Source organism: Malaclemys terrapin, chromosome 2 (genome assembly GCF_027887155.1).
Source record: "Malaclemys terrapin pileata isolate rMalTer1 chromosome 2, rMalTer1.hap1, whole genome shotgun sequence".
NCBI classification, from domain to species: domain Eukaryota; kingdom Metazoa; phylum Chordata; order Testudines; family Emydidae; genus Malaclemys; species Malaclemys terrapin.
The window spans coordinates 180,073,541-180,095,237 of record NC_071506.1 but is presented as its reverse complement, the minus strand read 5'-3'; the positions used below and the strand labels follow the sequence as shown (position 1 = coordinate 180,095,237).

The 21,697-nt window shown below is 42.8% G+C and overlaps 1 protein-coding gene across 12 annotated transcripts in view; it reads left to right on the top strand.

Annotated features, from left to right (window-relative positions):
• FHOD3 (formin homology 2 domain containing 3) overlaps positions 1-21,697 on the top strand; it is a 655,003-nt gene that overhangs the window by 214,240 nt on the left and 419,066 nt on the right. The window lies entirely within an intron of this gene.

Sequence of the window (21,697 nt, the reverse complement as noted above, 5' to 3'; positions counted from 1 at the left end):
AAGTGACTTTTTAGACTGTTCTAAAAGTAGTCTATTTCCAAACAGCTGAACAGTGTTGCATATCTTTTTACTTTCTACACCTTATGCTGCATTGAGTTAATGCCATGGTTCCCTGCTCTGCAAGATGCACCCTATATTTTAGAACCTGTTTTCCTTCAGGTCTGTTAGCATACTCAATAATACCATGCTGTACTCTTGGGGGTCTGGCAAACAGACACTGCTTAGTCCCCTTACTGTGACCAGTAGTGAGATGGTTACTCATAGGCAGAAGTTCTATCTCTGGCAAAAAAGAATGAGGTGAAGGGCTCTTTGGGTCAAATCCAGTGTCCAGTGAAGTCAATGAGAGGATTTTCATTGACTTCAGTGAGGCCTATAGAAAGCAACAGACAGCATGCTTCCCAAAATGAACGAATGCTGTCAGTTTTGGTTTTCTTGCCCACATTTGACTTTTACTATCAAGCAGATTACAAAGGAACCGTCCTAGAGAACAATAGAATTTAAATGTTAACCACAATAAGTAGGAATCTCAGAATGTCCAGTTAAGCAATTGAATGAATTCAGAGTGCTCACAGTATTATAGTGGACATTTTGCTTCTCATAATATTGCGGTTGTTTTCTCTGGCATACTTGTTTTGCAATGTTTATGTTATTGATTGTTCAGGAAACTATTGTTACAAAGTTTGGCAAAGATCTGTGACACCCTTTTGTTCGTCACAATGAATTGTTCCCAAAATTTGTGAGCAACCGTATTAGTTTACCAAGATATCAAATACTTAGACACCAAGTAAAAGAAGCTGCAGCCTATATTTTCAATAATGTGTAAATTGGGGTAGGAAATTGTATTTTTTCCAAACACATTTTTGTGGTTAGCATCCTAAACAAAAGCTGTTAGAAGCACAAGTCCCTTAGAGATTTACTGCTGGTTATCACAAGAAAGATAACAGTCTGTTTATATTGCTGTTGTCTTTTCAGTTGATGTTGAGTGCTCATTGCCATAGACTCCAGAGACTGTCTGAGAATATACATGTGAAACCAAATAATTATTCCTGATAGAGATAATGTATCTACACTAGTGTATAGATAGTGGTAATTCTTCATGTCATTTAGATAGTAGATAAGAGAGTTGTAGCAATTGGTGGATGAGTGGCTTGAATCACCACATTACACTGCACAATATGGGGTTTGTACTAGTGGTTATTAATACAGATGTATTTACTACAGAGTTATGATTTGCACAGTGATTCTAAATTACTTCACCATGCAAAGGAAATTCAGTTCTTGATTTCACTGCTAGAGGTACTCTCACTTGTCCTTACTCATTTCCATTAATGTGCAAACAGAAGAGTGGAAGAGATGTTATATTTCCATACCATTTATGCAAAGAAACTTATTGCTGCTGCCATGCACACTGGTGCTAGAGGTGACATCCGGAGGGTGGAGTGAAATCCCTCCTTCTCTCAACTGTGGGGAGTTTCATTCGTAAGTGTAGGTGGAGCTTTGGATGTTCTCCTTCCCAGAGTACGTACATCTATTAGAGGTTGCTGGGCTTCCTTATTTACTGGAATTTACAAGTGTTTATTTGTTTTCCTAGAGTGGAGTTATTCTATTCTGGAGCACAGACTTTGTCTTTGACAGAAAAAATCTTCAATGTTGATGCATACAAAGTAATGGACATTGATAGGAAAAATTGAAACTGCTCAAACACAAACATACAGATTTCTAAATGAGCTCTGTCAGCTATGGAAATGGAAATGACATTGTGGACAGCTCAATAAGGACGTCTGCTCAGTGTGTCAGAAAGGCAAATAAGAAGCTAGGATGCATAAGGAATAGGATGGAGAATATGATGGAAAATATTGATGAGAATGGTTAGTGGCCTGGAAAAAGTCTTGTATGATGAGAGATTGACAAGATTGGGATTGTTCACCTTAGACCAGTGGTGGACAACCTGCAGCCCAGCAGGGTAATCCACTGGTGGACCACCAGACAGTTTGTTTACATTTGCACGGCTGCCTGCAGCTCCCAGTGCCGTGGTTCGCCGTTCCCAGCCAATGGGAATTGTAGGAAGCATTGTAAAATTATATAAAATAATGAATGGTCAAGAAAGTAGATCAGATGTTTCTGCAAGGGGATATTCAATGAAATTAAAAAGGTGTCAGATTCAAAACTGATCAAAGAAAACATGTTTTCACACAAGACATAATTAGACTGTGGCGCTTTTTGCCACAATATGTCACTGAGACCAAGAACTCAGCAAGATTCAAAAAGGGATTGAACCTTTATATGTATAATGAATATTCAGGATTATGATTATTGGTACCAATTTTTTTTGTAAGAGATATTAAAACAATATCTAACTTAAGCCAATCTCTGACTAGTAGAGATCAGGATGAGACCTGATGTGTGTGGGGAAGCAAATTATTCTGCATCTCCCTACTGTGGATTCTTACACCTACCTCTGAAACATCCAGTGCTGACTGCTGTTAGATAAAGGATTAAATGGAACCTAAGGTGCTATCCAGCATGGCAATTCCTATATTACTAAGGGTTTCCATTATGAACTGATTATCATATAATTTTGAAGTAAGTAAATTCATATATAAAACATTCCATAACATTTCTTTAATACAGCCAGATAGATCTCTTGAATTAAAAGAGTGACCTTGAAATGGTGACTGTGATGGTAGCATACTGCTTTATTAACATTGTAGAACAACCTATTGCTAGTCTACCTCTTTACTTTAAGATGTGGAACATGGGTACTGAACTTCTTTGCATGGCCTAGTGAATGATTCTTTCCCTAGCAGCAAATCATTTAGCCTACCATGGGGGAAGAGGAGAGAGAACAAAGGCTGAAACTTCAAGACTGAAGCAGGCACGATCACCTATGACAAGTTTGGCACTGCATTCATAAAAATTCTTTTGTAAAATGTGGCTCAGTCAGAAAATGCAGCTGTAGCAGCCCAGTCCCAAAGTGTGTCTGTGCTTGATGGAAAGCAGACATCCTGCAAGAGACAGAGAAAAATAAGTATCAGACTTATAAAATGGAATGAAAGAAACAACGTGAAAGTGAATGCAAATTGACACCCAAGCTACAACCTCCCGCCACCATTATAGTCAATTTAGTTTTGAAAATTTAGGAATTTGAGCCTAAATAATTGCTTAGGGAGAAAAAATGTATAAAGACTACATTTTGTCCATCCTGCATGAATATCTAATTATAAGTGAACTGAAGGGAACTGGGTGGACTGTAGAATCATGTATTATGTCTTTGGGCTGCTGTAATATGAGTTACCACAAATCCCATTCTTCTAAACCGATAAATAAGTGGAATTCATTACAGCTTTTTGACTGTTTATGTTTTCACCGGGAGGCTATTGATATGTGATGAGGCGACGTTAATCATGTGTCTCATCTATCAGCCAGTAACAAAAACACCACACATAGAAATGTAAAGGCTCCAAAAGAAGCAAGGAAGTGCACACATTGGAAAAGATCGAATCCTACCCAGTTAAAATATTACCATTCAACTGTGAATGACTGGATTTAAGCAGCAAATTTGACCAGACAGACCACACAATGAACTCATCAGTGCTAAGACCCACCAGCTTGGAGTAGGAGAGGAAACAAACCCAACCCTGGGTTTTAAGACAAATGCTTTGAAGAACAGTTGATATTCATCAGGTGGTGCTACTGGTTTGGAGTTCTTTAACTGTTCTGTATGAGTAAAAAAAATCTGATAAAGAACATAACAGTGTAACAAAGCCAAAGCAATGTTGTAACACAGGAAGCCACAGATCTGAATCCTACTTAGGGGGAAATTGGTCAGGGTCCATCTTTAGATTCCTTAAGCCAAACTCATCCCTAGTGTAACTCTGAAGTCAATGACGTTACACTGGGGAAGAATTTGTCCCCTTGGCTCTGGACTGTCTCTGTGCTTTTGGAGAGATCAAAATAGAGATCCTGCTTGCTGTTTTGACAGATTATCATTTGGGAATGGTTTATTTCAGTGGAATTCCCAAGACAATCCTATTCCATCCCCTCTGTGGGCGGTCTCCTTCTTTTCCTTTTGTCTTCTGATCTATTTTCTTTGTTTCTCCTTTGTCTAGATGTAAAATGATAATTTGCCAAACTCTTGCTTAGAAACAATAAGGTATCTTTCCTCTAAATTCTGGAAGTGTGTGTGGAGATGATTAAATTAGGTCACTTTCAGAGTGACTTTAAGTATCAGAGTGGTACTTTGCCTTACACTGGCTATCGATGTCAAATGTGATAGGTCAAAATTTGCCTGACTAACTCTGCTTCGAGTTGCTAACACATATGCATGTTCAGTAGAACCTGAGTAATCCACATACAGTATCTTCACACAAAATTGATGGTCTCTCTTCAGCTTTTGGTAAAGATTTCATAGCAGCTGCTCTAGTGAGATATCATGTTACCAAAACATATTTGATTTATTTAATACAATGTTATATTTATTAGTACTTTTATTTGCATTTAATTTTCATTATGTCCCTTCCATACGTACAAAAATATAAAAGCATCTCCATTAATATCTAGAATGATGTAAATGTCTCCACATCACGACAGAAACTGAACCCTGCCCAAACACCCCTTTTGGCAGAGATCGGAGGGAAGAGCCTTGCATTATGCCTGAGGATTCACAAACTTGGGCTCGTTTGACCTCCTGGTAGGGTTGCCAACTTTCTAATGGCAAAAAACCGAACACCGCTTCTCTGCCCCCTTCCCCAACCCTTCCCTGAGGCCCTACCCTGACACCGCCCCTTCTCCAAGGTCCTGCCCTGCTCACTCCATCCCCCTCCCTCCATTGCTCGCTCTCCCCAATCCTCACTCACTTTCACTCGGCTGGGTGAGTGCTCTGGCTGGGGATGTGGGCTCTGGATGGGACTGGGGATGAGGGGTTTGGGGCAGGAGAGGGCTCTGGGCTGGGACAGGGGGTTGGATACAGGGGGGGTATGAGCTCTGGGCTAGGGGTGTGGGCTCCGGGAGGGACTTTGTGTGCAGGAGGGGACTCTGGGCTGTGGCTGGGGGTGGAGTGTTGGGGGGGGGGGTGCAGGGTCCCAGTGACGCTTACCGTGGCTCCCAGGAAGCAGCTGCCAGGTCCCTGCAGCCCCTAGGCACATGGGCAGTAAGGGAGACTCCGCTTGGTGCCCTTGTGCCTGCATGCGCTGCCCCCACAGCTCCCATTGGTCGTGATCCCAGCCAATAGGAGCTGCAGAGCCGGCACTGGAGGCAGGGGCAGAGCACGGAGCCTCCCTAGTTGCCCATGCTCCTTGGGGCCGCAAGGACCTGGCGGCCACTTCTGGGGGCTGCACGGAGCTAGGGCAGGCAGGGAGCCTGCCTTAGCCCTGGGCCCCTGCTGCGCCACTGACCGGACTTTTAACAGCCCAGTCAGCAGTGCCAACCAGAGCCGCCAGGGTCTCTTTCGGTCAAAAACTGGATGTCTGGCAACCCCGCCTCATAGAAGAGGCAGTTCAGGGATTACTCTCTGCATTGGCACATTGTGATGATGAATATGGTAGAAATATATAAATAGATATTATACTCTGAGATTTCTCATAAATAATTACAACTACAGTGACAGTTGTAAAAATAAATGAACGAAGTACATTTTTTGATACATTTTCATGTGTGTATACGCTTTGGCTTATTGACTCACGAATGTATGTATGTTCTACTTTTATGGTTTTAGTTTTGCCCTCCCTTGGTGATCAGACATTTTAAATCAGCCCCCTCCAAATCCTGAGATTGGCTTAAAAATGATGAGATAAAAAACAACCACCACCCCCACATATTGCAAAATTCAAGATAAAATCACAAGAGTTTGCAACACTGCGTTTTGCTTTCTGTAGGCATGCCCAGTCCTGCTCACATTAAAGTCAGTGGGAATTAGGACTGGACTTCCTTTCTGATTTGTACTTGTAAGCAGGCAACACATAAAACCATGCAATTTGAGTAGACAGCAAAACTGAATGTAAATTTCAGCATCCTTCCTATACTCACATTAAACCTGACTAGTGCTACAAGGAAAACTCTTGTTGAATGTACCTGAGTGGGTTGTGGTTCTGATTGCTTTATTGTAATTTTGATCTTTGGTTTTCAATTTAATTTATGGAAATACAACTTGGAAGCCTGATTCTGCAAATAAATACACAGCCACTTGCTCCAGTGCCCAGCCTCACTGACTTCAGTGGGATTTCACATCAGAGAAGGTGTTTGTATGTATGGAAGGTGTTTGTATGGATGGATCTGCTCACAGGATTGAGCCCATGCTAAAGCCTAGTCCTAAATTTGGACATGTGAGTAAAATTTATTCCTGGTGTAAGTGTTTGCAGAACTAGGGTCTAATATAATACTCAGTGGCAGGTTTGTCAAATCTCTTTGATTAGCAAATACAGCAAGTTTGAACACAATAGGTTTTTTCTGTATGGGGTTACTGTACTGAAGCAAACTGACATAACCTGGAAAGAAAACAGCCCTGATGTGTGGAATTCCCATTAAAATTCTTTTACAAGTTCCAAGTACACAAAATTATCTAATGGCAGATCTTGTTTTTTCCTTCTGAATGTTATGCACAAGCCAAAAAGAGGTAAGAAAACCAGGGAGGGGGAGATTTGTCAGTTCCATTTAAAAAAAAAAAATTACTGTTGTGTATGTGATTTTCATGAAACCAAGCACTCTCTAAAATATTTATGAAAACAGGAGCAAACCTTTTTTGGGAGGGAGAGGGAATAACCCAATGGCCTGATCCTGCAACACTTACTTATATCAGCAGATTTATTCAAGTCAGTAGGACTGACCGCCTCAGACACACTTGTTTACTCACCTGCTAAGTAATTCCCTGAGTAAGGTTTTGCGGAATCAGACCCTAATATCTCAGTCCTTCAATGGGACTATTCTCACGACTAACATTAAATGCATGCATAAGTGTCTGCACGATCAGAGCCAAAGGCATTTGTTTGTAGATGCAGCAACATAATATGTTTCCTTGAGGAGCAGGAATTACTAACTGCCCTGCAAGTTGAGCTTTTTCAGTTTACATTAAAGAAAAGCATTTTAAAACAGAACAGACAGATACTGAGGTATTATTTTACAAAGTATATTTTACAGTATTTTAGCTCTTTTGATCAGGAGACACTTTATTGGATGACAACCTTATTTGTTATGCCAGATTTCTCATAAGCCGTCTGTATTTCCTCACTTGAGGGAATATGCTTTTTCTCTAATATTTGTGCCTGCAGCAAATCCTTAAAGGTATGACTATAAGGGCATGGCTACACTTGTGGGTTACAGTGCATTAAAGCAGCCCAGTGTGCTCTAACTCACGACCCGTCCACACTGGCAAGGCATGTAGAGCGCTCTGACTCCATGGCTAGAGTGCTCCTGGTAATCCACCTCGGTGAGTGGAACAACGTTTGATGCTCCCCCGCTGGAGTGCCGCGGCACCAGTATGGACGCCCTGGTATGTTAATGCGCTCTGATCAGCCTCTAGAAGTGTCCCACAATGCCTATTCTAGCCACTCTGGTCATCAGTTTGAACTCTACTGCCCTGCCCTCGGGTGACTAACCATCAGACCCGCCCTTTAAATTCTCTGGGAATTTTGAAAATCCCCTTCCTGTTTGCTCTGCCAGGTGTGGAGTTCTCTCAGTGACTCTTTCCAGGTGACTGTGCCTCCACACACCAGGCGATCCCCAGTATGGAGCAATGGCAAGGTGCTGGACCTCATCAGTGTTTGGGGGGAGCAAGCTGTCCAGTCCCAGCTGCGCTCCAGCCACAGGAATTACGATATCTTTGGGCAGATATCAAGGGACATGATGGAAAGGGGCCATGACCGGGACACACTGCAGAGCAGGGTTAAAGTGAAGGAGCTGCGCAATGTCTACCACAAAGCCCACGAGGCAAACTGCCGTTCCGGTGGTGCTCCCGCGACCTGCCATTTCTACAAAGAGCTAGACGTGATACTTGGGGGCAACCCCACCTCCACTCCGAGTACCACCATGGACACTTCAGAGCCCAGTTCAACAAGGCAGGAGGAGGAGGAGGAAAGCAGGAGCGAGGGTGCTGAGGAGGAGGAAGACACCCCGGAATCCCTAGATGCATGCAGCCAGGAGCTGTTCTCAAGCCAGGAGGAAGGTAGCCAGTCGCGGCAGCCAGTACTTGAGGAAGGACAAACACCAGAGGAAGTGCACGGTAAGCAGCTTTTATTTTGGGAAAACAGTTATTTGGTGCAGGCTCTTGGTGCGAGGGCTGTGTGCATTCCTAGATGTGGAATAGGGCATTTATGTGCTCTCTCACATTGGGGTAATCAGCCTCAGTGATCTCTTCAAAGGTCTCATCCAGAACTTGGGCAATGCGCTTGCGCAGGTTTCTTGGGAGAGCCACTGTGGTCCTTGTCCCAGTCAGGCTAACATGTCCCTGCCACTGTGCCATGAGGGGTGGGGGGGACCATTGCTGCACACAGGCAAGTTGCATATGGGCCAGGGCAGGAGCCACATTGTAGTAGAAGACCCTCCCATGCTTCCCAGGTCACCCTCAGCAGTGAGATATCTTCCAGGACGAACTCCTGTGAAAAATGTGGGGACAGTGTTCAGTATAGGGGACCCCTGCAGCTGTTGGCTCTCCCCAAGGCACAGAAACCCAGAGGACAGTACAGACGTGAAACAATCAGTCCACCTTGACCCTGTGCTTACTCACCATTTTGGGGCTCCTGTGGGTTATGTGAACTTGCTTTGGGACGGGCAAATTACCGTATATACTTGTTCATAAGCCGAATATTTTTGGTAAAAAAGTGACGCCTCAAAGAGCGGGGGTCGGCTTATAAACAGGTCTGTACCAAAATTTGCTGATTTTAAACTCTATGGAATCATTGAATTGAATATCTAATACATTGTCATTTTGTTTACTTGCAGCGTCTGCAGGCATGGAGCCCCTCAGCTCCCTGCGGCCGCGGTTTGCCATTCCCAGCCACTTCCTGCAGCTCCCATTGGCTGGGAACGGCAAACCTTGGCCACAGGGAGCTGAGGCTCCATGCCTGCAGACGCTCCAAGTAAACAAAACATCCCGACCCGCCAGCGGCTTACCCTGACGGGCCAGGAGCCAAAGTTTGCCAACCCCTGAAATATAGGGTCGGTTTATGAAAGGGTCTTTGCTATTTTTACCTAACCAGCTTAGGGGGGTCGGCTTATAAACAAACGGGCTAATGAACGAGTATATACGGTATGCTATTGTGTAGACTGTGCTTGCCCTTAAGTATGGGGGGATCATTGCTCTGTCTGGTGTGAACAATGCTGCCTGTGTTAAGTGCTGCATTTTGCCTTTAAAGATGCAACCTTGAGATCTCAGCGGTCCGCATTATCACCCTCCGAAAGACTGCAAAGAATTAGGAAGAGGCTATGTAGAAGCAAAGAAGACATGCTGCATGAAGTAATGCAGCAGTCCCTTAATGAAAATCTAAAAGCGCAGGAGTGGAGGGAGAGTGAAAGCAGCAGAATGCAGATCGCCGGCACATAAGCACAAAGCTCCGGCAGCAAAGCATGGATCGGCTGATAAGCATCATGGAGCGCCAAGTGGACTCGATCCAGGCGCTTGTAGCCATGCAGGCAGAGCACTACCACACTCCCCACCCCCGCAGCCCTTGTCCCAAAACTCTTTCCCTTGTGCCCCCATGTCACCGCCAACCCACTTTCCCCAACATCCGGGTTCTTATTGCCACCAGCTGCCTCCAACACCTGTAGCTTCACCCTGAAAACCCAGCCCTGAAAACTACGACCCTTAACCACTGCACTCAGCCCCCATCACCATGCATTATAGCCATCCTGAAGTGCAGCACTCCTTGCACAGCACTCCAGACAGGAAGGCTGAGTATGAGAATAGGACATATGCAAATCTGTGATTGCACCATTCCCCACCCCATCCCCTTGCCCTTTCTGTTTCCCAAGCAGTTGTTTCTTTTCAATAAATGAATTTTCTTTTCAATAAATGGATTTTTTGGCTTTGAAAACATTCTTTATTATTGCACAAAGTAAAAGATACCTTAGCCCAGGAAAGCAACAGGCACTGCAAGTCAGCATAGCAGATACAGATTCCTACTAACATTGGAACCACTTCAATTCACTCCCATGCAGGGCACCAGACATTACTGGTGGCTTTCAGTCTCAAATTGCTCCCTCAAGGCATCCCTAATCCTTGCAGTCCCAGGCTGGGCCCCTCTAATAGCCCTGCTCTCTGGCTGTTCAAATTCAGCCTTCAGGTGTTGAACCTCTGAGTTCCATGCCTGAGTGAATCTTTCACCCTTCCCTTCACAAATGTTATGGAAGGTACAGCACTCGGATATAACCATGGAGATGCTGTCATCCGCCAGGTCCAGCTTCCTATACAGAGAGGTCTCCAAGGACCACAATGGGCATTTTGACTTCCCCTACGGTGATCTTCTGCTCTGGGAAAAAAGTCCCATCCTGCAGCTTCCTGAACAGGCCAGTGTTCCAAAAGATGCGTGTGTCATGCACCTTTCCGGGCTAGCTTGCGTTAATGTCAATGAAACGCCCACGGTGATTCACAAGTGCCTGGAGAACCATAGAGAAATACCCCTTCCGATTAATGTTCTCGGAGGCTAGGTGGACTGGTGCCAGAATTGGACTATGCATATCTATTGCCCCTCCGCAGTTAGGGAAACCCATTTGTGCAAAGCCAGCCACAATGTCATGCATGTTACCCAGAGTCACGGTTCTTCTGAGCAGGATGCGATTAATGTCCCTGCAAACTTGCATCAACACGATTCCAATGGTTGACTTTCCCACTCCAAACTGGTTAGCAACTGATCGGTAACTGTCTGGAGTTGCCAGCTTCCAGATTGCAATAGCCACCCACTTCTCCACCGTCAGGGCAGCTCTCAATCTCGTGTCCTTGCGCCTCAGGGTGGGAGTGAGCTCATCACACAGTCCCATAAAAGTGGCTTTTCTCATCCGAAAGTTCTGCAGCCACTGCTAGTCATCCCAGACTTGCATGACGATGTGATCCCACCACTGAGTGCTTGTTTCCCGAGCCCAAAAGTGGCATTCACGGTGGTGAGCATGTCCCTGAATGCCACAAGCAATCTCGTGTCATATGCGTTACTCGAGTTTATATCATTGTTGGAGTCCTCACTGTCAGTTTGGATCTTAAAGAGTAACTCGACTGCCAAATGTGACGTGGTAGCGAGACTTGTCAGCATATTCCTCAGCAGTTCGGGCTCCATTCCCGCAGACCGAAAGGGAAGACAGAGCGCACAGCACAGAAAACATTGAAAGATGGCCCCAAATGTGGACGGAAGCACAGGGATTGCTGGGATGCGAACCGACGCATCACCCCCCCTTCCCACAAGAATGCCCCGCATCCCCCATCCCCTTCCCACAAGCCATAGCACCAGAATGGGAAGAGGTGTTCTGAGGAATAGCTGCCCATAATGCACCACTCCCAATGCCGCTGCAAGTGCCTCAAATGTGGCCATGCCAGTGCGCTTGCAGCTTTCCCTACTGTGCTCTCCAAAGGGTGGTTTAACTCAAATCTGCAAGTGTAGCCATACTGAATGGTATGCATGTGATAGGATTAATCCCAAACATTTAGTTAGGCATGTTCAGAGCTAATTGCAGAATATTGGACCTTAGACTATTCTGGCCACATCCTGCAATTTGGTTTTCATGGGTGTACACTTGTGTCCTTAGTTACCCCTCCTGATACATTTCACTACAGCTCAGTGTTAAAGGGACAGTGCCAGTTTGAAATCTAGTCAAATTAAAAACAAACCAAACAGAAAAAGGTTAAAAAGGGCATTTCAAGTACTAACCCAGCTATGTGTCCCCCTGTCAAGTTTGAGGGTTTTACAGCCATGATTTGGGTTGTTTTTTTTTTAATTATTTTTCTCCTCTATTGTGGTCACTTAATAGTTAAGAAAATATGTCTGGCCTCCTCTACATGGTGTTGGTTTTATTTATATATTTCTAAAGGATGATAAGTTGAATTCTCCCTAGGGGGTTTGGTCAGCTGTGCCATGAGAAGTCTCTGCTGGTTAAAGTTTGTTTTGCTTATCTGGGCCTTTTCAGTGTTTGTCAGATCCCCTGCTGAGTGAAAGGTGTTTATATGAGTGCTGCCTGATGGGGTGATACTTCTGGGATTTTCTTATACTGGTCAGTAGATTGGGACTGAAGCTCAAATCTAGGGCGCACAGTTATAATTAACTGCTGGGCCTCAAACACGGTCCTTTAGCTGCAGATAGATTTTCAGCAGAGCTTGACCTTTGATGGTGCATGAATGTCTAATCAAGTTTTGATACTGATTAATAGGAGTGGACAGTTTTCTAGGAAACAAACAGATTTATCTTAGTGTTTTAGGATTTTTGTTTTAGGATCCAGGCCTTATTGATCAGGGCTGGCTCCAGGCACCAGCGAAGGAAGCCGGTACCTGGGGTGGCCAATAGAAAGGGGCGGCACATCCGGTCTTTGGCGGCAATTCGGCGACGGGTCCTTCACTCCGTCTCTTCCACTTGGGCGGCAACTCAATCGTTTTTTTTTTTTTCTTCGCCACTTGGGGCAGCAAAAAAGCTGATCATACCAAGTTAGCATTTGCAGGATGACCCATTATTTTTACCCGGACTGCCTAGGATATTGTTTTGTTCTGCTTTCATTTCTCTGTGGTTTGGTCCCATGGGGTGTGAATGTGTCCTATGCAAAATGCTGAGCATCTTCCATTTCCATTTAAGTAAATGGGAACTCAGGTTGCTCAATACCTCTCAGGAAAGCACCATAACACACTAGATTGGGAACTTAAAGGAACACCAATAACGTGAAAATTTAGTCAAATAAAAATAATTAGCTAAAAGTACTTTCAGGTCCTTCACGTGGCGGAGACCCTGTTCCAATTTTAGTGTCTTTACCATAGTATTTTATTTATTTAAAATCTTCCTCTCTCCCTTTTGCTGAATGTGAAAGAGCCACACAAACAACAGAGGGAAACTAACTAAACATCAGCAACCATGAAACAGTGTATACCCAAATTGTTGTCAAAAGCACAAATTAAACAATCTGAAACAATCAGAAAAAATATTGGTTTCTCTAATCACTTCAAGTTACAGTGTAATATTCGAGGGTTACTTGAAACAATGATAGGTTAAAAAAATCAGATTTTTTTTTAAAAAGGTTGATATTGACCCATTAACTTGCAGCATACATGAGGGGTAAATATATGAAATGGGATGAGGTGACAAGATTCCCTTGATGTGTAAGGGTAGTGACAAGTTCAAGAGGAATCTGAGATAAAAGCATCTGCCTTATGAAAGCTTGTAATATAAACTTTATAAGTTAGAGATTCAAAATTAGACATAGCATCCAATATTATAGCAAGCAGTATTATAGACAAGGCCTCATGCACATTGACCCTAAATTCTGTGGCGCTCATGTGCACCTGATAGGAAATTCCATGGGAGCTTCATTTAAATTAAAAAATTGAAATTTATGAATGAATAGATATGAAACAATAGATTAGTACAATACTTCCTGTTATATTTATCATCAAATTCTCTATCTGTGTAGGCATGGGAGGTAGTTGGTATTGTGGGATAAAGACAGGTTTCAGAGTAGCAGCCATAGTCTGTATCCGCAAAAAGAACAGGAGTACTTGTGGCACCTTAGAGACTAACAAATTTATTAGAGCATAAGCTTTCGTGGACTACAGCCCACTTCTTCGGATGCAGAAGTGGGCTGTAGTCCACGAAAGCTTATGCTCTAATAAATTTGTTAGTCTCTAAGGTGCCACAAGTACTCCTGTTCTTTTTGGGATAAAGACATTTGCTGGAAATTTCTGCTAAAATGTTTAGCAGTAAAATTGTACTGTCCTGCCATTTAAATGATCATCAATAGTCTTCATAGTTAACACTCCACTGATTTGTGGTTGACACCTTTCAGACCTATTGTTTCAGGCTGTTAACAGACTCAAAAGACAACACTGAATTGGTTCCAACTCTGCTCACATTTTCAAGGTTGTTTTCACAACTAGAAAGGCTAAAAACATAGGGCCAGTTCCTCAGCTGATATAAATCAGCAGCCCATTGTTTTAAATGAAAACATATATTCTAGAGCACAAGGCTGTCTCTACCCTGCCACTTTCAGTGCTAAAACTTTTGTCGATAAAGCATGTCTACAGCGGCTGCGCTGTAACATGGGTAGTGTAGACATACCCCAATTTTGCAGCAATGAGTAGAGTCAATGGTAAATGTTGCAGCCATTTTTTATATTGCGCTTTAAATTTAAAGATGAATTGAAGTGCTTTTAACAAATAAAAGAAATTGTTTAAGATTCAAAATCAGTAACGTACAATAGATGTAGAGTCAAAAATGATAGTCTAGTCAATGTTCTGTTTAAAAAAAGGTTAGTTGAAGAATCATTTCGTTCCTTTGGGCTTTATTCTGGGTGATGCTGTGCAACCTTAACTCGCTGGGTCAGATTTTCCAAAATTGCTCCGCCCCTATACACTTAGTGCACTAATTTTTGAAGTATCCGAGGGGTAGCCGTGTTAGTCTGAATCTGTAAAAAAGCAACAGAGGGTCCTGTGGCACCTTTAAGACTAACAGACTGTTAGTCTTAAAGGTGCCACAGGACCCTCTGTTCATTTTTGAAAGGAGTTTAGCAGATTGGGTTCTGAGCTCTTTTGAAAACCTGGTCCCAATTATTGGTGCTGAGCACTTGAGAACCTGGTCCTCATTAGCTGCTCTATGAGCTGCAAATTCTCAGCATCTCTCAGAATCAGACCCTTGTTTACCTGCCAAGTTCTGGGATCCTTGTTTTCCTCTGTTAAGAGCTGGTATAATCACTAACACTTAAAATATGCAGAGAGCTGCATTCCTTACATTCCATGAGGCATTAATGATGTCACCAACTGCTTCAGGATAAATATATAGCCCTGACCTCAAGTCTTTGCAGGTAAAATGTCTTTGAATTTACATTTTTAAAGGCATTTATTTGTATTTTTTAACATCTGCTCGTGTATTCAGTTAATGATTTAGAATCTCAGGTGGTTTTGTTTATTTCAAAACAGCATTTTAGTTCACCTTCAAACTATTACAGATTCTTCTAAGATCTCACAGTGCTCTCAGAGCTTTCTTTCTTTCCATACAATTTCAGTTCTCAGTTGTTCAAAGCTGATTTTATTTTGTTTTGCATGTGTGATATATAGGCCTTTGTTTTGGTGTGTTTTAATAGAAGCATGCCTAAATAAACTTGCCAACAGAAATGAATGTAGTGCTCAGCAGACCAGCATAATGAAGAAGCTGTAGCCCTTGCTGTCACTTAAGACAGAGAGGCAGGGCAATGAAGCTTAAAGGGACTTATTGGAATAGATTTCACTAATTCAAACCCATTTTACTGTCTGCTTGAGTGAATCAGTTTTTGTGCTTCTGACCTGTATTTACACATGGTTCAGTGTGATGAGCAGTTAATTAGATTCACGAGGTACAGATACCACCAGGGGATCAATTTTCATCTTCTCTCTGTCTAGGTTCCATATTTCTATGGTCCCTTTTGCTGTAATATCTGAGCACCTCACAAACATCAGTGAATTTATCCTGATAATAACCCCATAAGATAGGGAAGTGTTGCTATCTACAAATTACAGATGGAGAACTGAGGCCCATAGAGATTGAGTGACTTGCCCAAAGACACAGAAGATCTGTGGTAGAGCTAGGAATGGAACCCAGATCCTCCGTGTTCCAGTCATGTCTCAAAAACAAGACCATCTTTCTGTCTCTCCTTCAGGTCCTGATTCTGGAAAATCCATCTCAATTTAGGAAGGCGCTTAAGTACATATGCTTAACTTTTGAGCTTAAGTACATATGCTTAACTTTTGAGCATGGTGCTTGAGAGCCGTCCTGAACAGATGATGTTTTCCTGAATTGGATTCAAAAGTGAAAACCTGTGTGTATGGGGGGGTGGGAATCTTAGACGTTTACTATCATTACCAAGTAGGTTGTGCTTTTAGAAGACCTTCATAGTAGAGTGTTTTGGGAAAAATGGCAAATTCATTTTCTAATATCAGTGCTTGTTTTTCAGTGGAGTAAAACTGCTGCTCTGTCACTTCTTTCCTAATTTTCACGAAAGTAAAGTTTGTGTTGGTTTCTTGAGAAAAAATGCCAACTAGATAGAGTATTTTTTTAATCTGTTGTTTTTAGATGATCCACTTATACCTTTAGGACACATTCAGTGCTCTTTAATTGTTATGCAGTGCTTAGATTTGATGGTATTAGGTGCCTTAGGAAAATGATAGATACACAGAAAGAGCTATGCATTAATGGACATGTCAAGAGTACAGAAATGGGCTGTTTATACTACAAAACACCTTTAATAACTATCACAGTTAAAGATTTAAAAATCTAACTTTATCTCATTATGTAGTTCATGCTCAATACTATTTGTTTAATAAGTTGCTTCTCTTTAAGAACCTATTATTTCTGAAATGATTAACAAATTTGGGGGGCCTTTTTGTGTTCTGCTAGAGTGCCTTATAAGGATCTTTTGCAGCTATATGCTAAATTGAAATTTTAGAGCAGTGATACTCTGATGGAGGCTTGGGAGCTGCAAGTGGCCCTTTAATGTGTTTCCTGCACCTTTCTGCAGCACATGATATTAAAACACAATGTGATTTAATTATTAACCAATCAGGGTGTTTCTACTATGTTGTTAACCAATTATAGGATACTTGAGTTAGTCATTTTGCTCTGAGAATAATTTCATATATATATATATATATATATATATATTCATTTATTTATTTATAAATAGTAAATGAAACAATGTATTCACACTACCGTTGCTCTTTTGAGTAATGCTGATCGCTGATTTGGCGCCTGAACCACTGAGGTCTAAGTATCAATGTCTTAGTAACCAAAGAGGAATGGCTGCTTGTCTCTTTTGGAACTGACATGCTGGACTGAAGCTTTGTTCATATTTTTGGAGAGAGAATTAATCTGATGTCATTTTTAAAATTTTCCATATGTGCATAGTGGCTTACTCAGGGCCCACTTCAGTCTTCAGCTACATAGACTCAATTCCTGTTGACTTCAGTGTGAATTGCATTCAATGTGAATTGCATGAGTGTATCTGAAAGGGGCATAGGACCATATGCTTTTTTTTACCATCCTCAGGTCCGTCCTTAGGCATATGCAGCATACTCAGCTGAGTAGGGCACCTGAAAATTTGGGGCACCATTCCCCTCAGTGGCAGCGCCTGGAATCCTCTTTCTCTAGCCCCTCCCCCGCACTGGGCCGGCAGGCTTCTCCCCAACCCTGCCTCCTCCCTCTCTCCCTCCCAGTCGGCTGAGGGCTCCAGCCTCCGGCTCTGCCGCCCCTGCCCTGGGGAGCCCAGAGTGGCGGGGCTGGTCACTAGCGGCATGGCGGCCTGACTCACCGCCACCCAGACTGGAGTCCCTCCCTGGACCCTGCCTGCCTGTGCCGCTCAGTCTCCAGTGGGGGCTGGGCTAGGGCCAGGATAGGAGGAGCGAAACTTCCATGTGAGTCAGAGTGGGGGGAGAGGGGGAGCCGGGTCAAGGGGAGGGACAGAGGGAGGGACAGACTTAAAGTGACAGGGGGCTCACTGTCTCTCACATTTCCCTAACACACACACACACAGTCTGGCTCTCAAACCCACATACACTCTGCCTCTCACGAGTCACAGTCCTCCAACACAGATTGTCACACACAGTCTCACACTCCCCAACACACACTTTGTCACTCAGTCCCCCAACACACACACACACACACACACAGGCTTTCTCTCTGTCTCTCTCACATGTACTGGCACGCTCGCTCTCTCTCTCTCTCTCTCTCTCTCTCACACACACACACACACACACACACACACACACACACACACACACACACACACACATTGTTATTACTGCATGGTACTTCCTGTCAAAATGCTCGTGGTGAGCCAGGAGTGGCGAGGGGCTGCAGGAGGGCTGTGGGCTTTGGCAAGATGCAACCCCCCATGTGTCAGCGCGAAGCCTGCCTTGAGCCACTGCCGCAGCGTCTGTGTGTGTCAGCAATGGGGAGGGGTGTTCTGGGGGTCCGCGGGAGAGGGTGGTGGCTGTGCCCCCTCGACATACTGGGGTCAGCGGCGTCGGCTGCGGACCACCTTTAGTGGAGCATAGGGGCACCAGTTTAATAATACTGTGTAGGGCCCCATAAATCCTAAGGACAGCCCTGACCATCCTCCTTAATTTATTATAATACAGCTACACTCTTCTATACCCTACATTCGATGTTTGCTGACGTTAAGTGATCTAAACTGGTCACTAAGTTTGAGTAGTGCCTTAAGAAACGGCTTTTAGGAATGTAGGATTTGCCACACCATCCTATGCCAGTAGGAGAGAAACTTCAGTCCACTGACTCCTGCAGTGGCCAGTGACTAATTTTCCATAGGGATGTGAAAATTCACCAAACGTTGCTAACCAGTTGTGCAGTACTCTATACTATAGTGATCAGTGTGTCTTCAAATATTACATTTGATGACATCATTATTCTTAAATAGATGTTTTAGGCAAGGATTTGGGTTCATGGTCAAAGACAGGGATAATCTTGGATTTGATGACAACAAACTCTTGGGAGCTGTTCTTAGGAGATGTATTTGCTCCCACATGGTTGGTATCACTAGATTTGATCCTCTAGAAGTGGCAGTCTCATGAGCTCAGTAGTTTGCATGAGTTTTCCACTATCTTGAGCTGAAACCCCATGAGAGTTCAACTGCATCTAAATCAGAATGTTGACCTTTTTCCTATTTTTGATCTGACCCAGAGATTCTCCATGGAGATTGTCCTTCCAGGTTCAAGTTATATCTCATCTTTGCTAAAAATGCAATTTACATCCTTGCAAGATTTCAGGGTATCTAATATACTTAGCACTGTGCAAAAGCATCTTTTTTTCCCTGCATGGAAAAATTAGTCTGCCCGAGAGTTCTCCTCTTTGCAGTAATCTTGAAGTAATTCTAATTTTTTTAACTCGCTAGAGCCTCATAATGCAAATTATTTCTCAGCTAAATATAGATGTTAACCTACTGTAAGTCAGGAAAGAAACTGGAGGGGAAAAATAGTGTTCCGCTCCTTCCAGCTTCTGTTCATATTTTGCAGGTTACCTTCACAAGAGTAAGGGCCAGAGGCTCAAATCAACATTTTCAAATCCGTAAGTAGGCTCCTAAATAAAAGTGCCTGATCTGCAGAGATGCTGAGTGCTCGCAGCTCCCTCTTCAATCTTCTCTGCTTCCACTTGAACAGCAGCAGAGTAGTTTGCCAATCTGGAATTCAAATCTCTAGGGATGGGAATGGACTATGGCCTGAGTGGTGCATTACAGCCTTAAAGGCATATGGCCAAATCCCGAGCCATCGTGCAAAGAAGCACAGGAAGAATGGTCCTGTAGGTAAGACACTGGACTAGAACTCAGGAAATCTGAGTTTAGTTCCTAGCCCTGCCATATTCTTCCTATGTATCCACTTAATCTCCCTGTGCCTCCTTTCCTCATCTGTTAAAAAATGGAGAAAATAGTACTTCCTTTCTCCCACCCTTTGCTTGTTTTATTTATTTAGGTTGTAAGCTCTTAATTATTATCTATACAGTGCATAGCATGATGGTGCCTTGAAGGCACTACTGCAATAAAAATATTATCAAGGGAGTTTTGCACGCCCATTATCATGTGGCAGCCTGCTCTAAGCCATTCTTCCCTGCATTGACAGGATGACTCTTGTGACTAATATATCCTCATGCCTCTCTCACACTTTGTCTGTCCTGTGAGGGTCGGAGTTTGCCCTGGATGTATTTGATGTCTAAGAGAAGTCAGGCATACACTTTCATTAGAAATCGTAAATCACGTTGAATAAAAAAAGATAGGTAGAAATGGGTGAAGGGTTAATATCTGGGTGTGTAAATTTATGACTGGTAGGTGTCCTATGTACTCTGTTTCTCCAGCCTCCTTCTCCAGACTACTGCATATATGACATTTTCCTAAGAACCAGTGATTGATATACTCAGTTCTTGCACTATTGATCTCGTATAATCTTTCTAATGTCTCAAAGTATAATTATGCTATTAATATGCTGAGGATAGTGCAAATACAATAAACTGATCTTTTGACCCACCTTGAATGTTTCAAACATCGTATAATACCCATAAATCTGGGACAGTCTGTGTTATATGTACTATTTTATAATCTTGGTTGTTGTCTATAGTATGATGACCAATTGCTGCTGCTCTTCCTAAGCCAATCCCCTTCATTCAATCCATGGTGCATAGTTTACTTCAAAGTCTTGCCCTGGAAGTTGATGGCATTGTGCCTTCATGTGGAACGGACTGATCTTTTTTGTCTGTCAGTTTCTACAGTAAATATGGTAGCTAAGCACTTCAAAATGGAAACTTTTCTGTCCGGTTTCTGGGCCATATGGACCATAACAGGCATGCAGTTTTCCCTTAGGTCAGTTATTTGGGTGTTTTAAAGTCAGTCCATCTAATGGCAGTGTTGTTACTGGTATCACTTCTGACAGTTTGATATGGTCTCCCTTGTGTATGAAATGAAAGGATTTCACTGTGTATCTCAGCGATTCACTTCCATTATTTATGGTTTATTCTACATATGGCACAGAATTTGGACCCAGAATCCAAACACACCTGAAATTTGGGAAGGTTTGATTCTAGATTCAGGCTTGTTGACCACTGTTTCTTATGGACTACAGAAATACTCATCTGAATTTTGGCGGAAATATAGATTAGGAGCTTATTGATCAAAACTTGCCTGCTCAGGCTCATCTCTATTTCATTCTAAAATTGTACATAGACCAATCCCACCTGACTATGCTGCTTAATAAATCAAGCCAAATGTGGGTCAGGAATTGAATCCTTGGGGATGCTAACCTCTATTGATCCTGCCTGGAATTATCACTGTGATCCTGTAGGAGATGTCATCATTTTCATATACTTTTCTTTTGATTTTGCTTTGATCTTGTCTCAAAGGAGAGTTGTGTTGCTTACAAGGAAATGCCCATCTTGAACTAAGATAGATGAAAAACAGATCAACTGCACACATCTGGCTGCAGAGCCTTTGGCCCTTGTAACCAAATTCTGAAGTCTTAAAGTTCCCTAAGGCCTTCACCATGTCTAAAAACTTGTGAGCTTTACAGAGACTTATAGGTGTTCTCTCAAGCAAATATTCACTCTTCAAGTTTGCACAGAGATGAAGAACTTGCCATGTCATATCTAATTAGCTGGATCCAGTCCATAGGCCTTCATGTCATTTTGTCTTATTAGGTGTTTGTACATTTATGAAAATTCCTTGCTCATACTAACTAGTGCCTAAATGTTTAAGGCAGGACAAGCAGTAAATTAGATCCAGGAACCAGTATTGACCAGTGTGATAAGTCTTAGATTCTCTGCACTTGAGAATGAGAGAATTATGATTCAGATAGAGAAGTGAGTTTCCCGCTGTTGCAAAATGTAGCTACTCCTAAAGTGGGGATGGGAGGGGCAGGGGCGGCCTACATTTTTTATTAAGCTGCAAGTAAATAAAAAGAATGAATAGGTTTTCACTTACTACTGCAGTACAATGGGATGGTGGAAATGGCCCAGTATACCCTAGAGCTACATGAGAATGCAAAAAATTAAAACTGATTTTC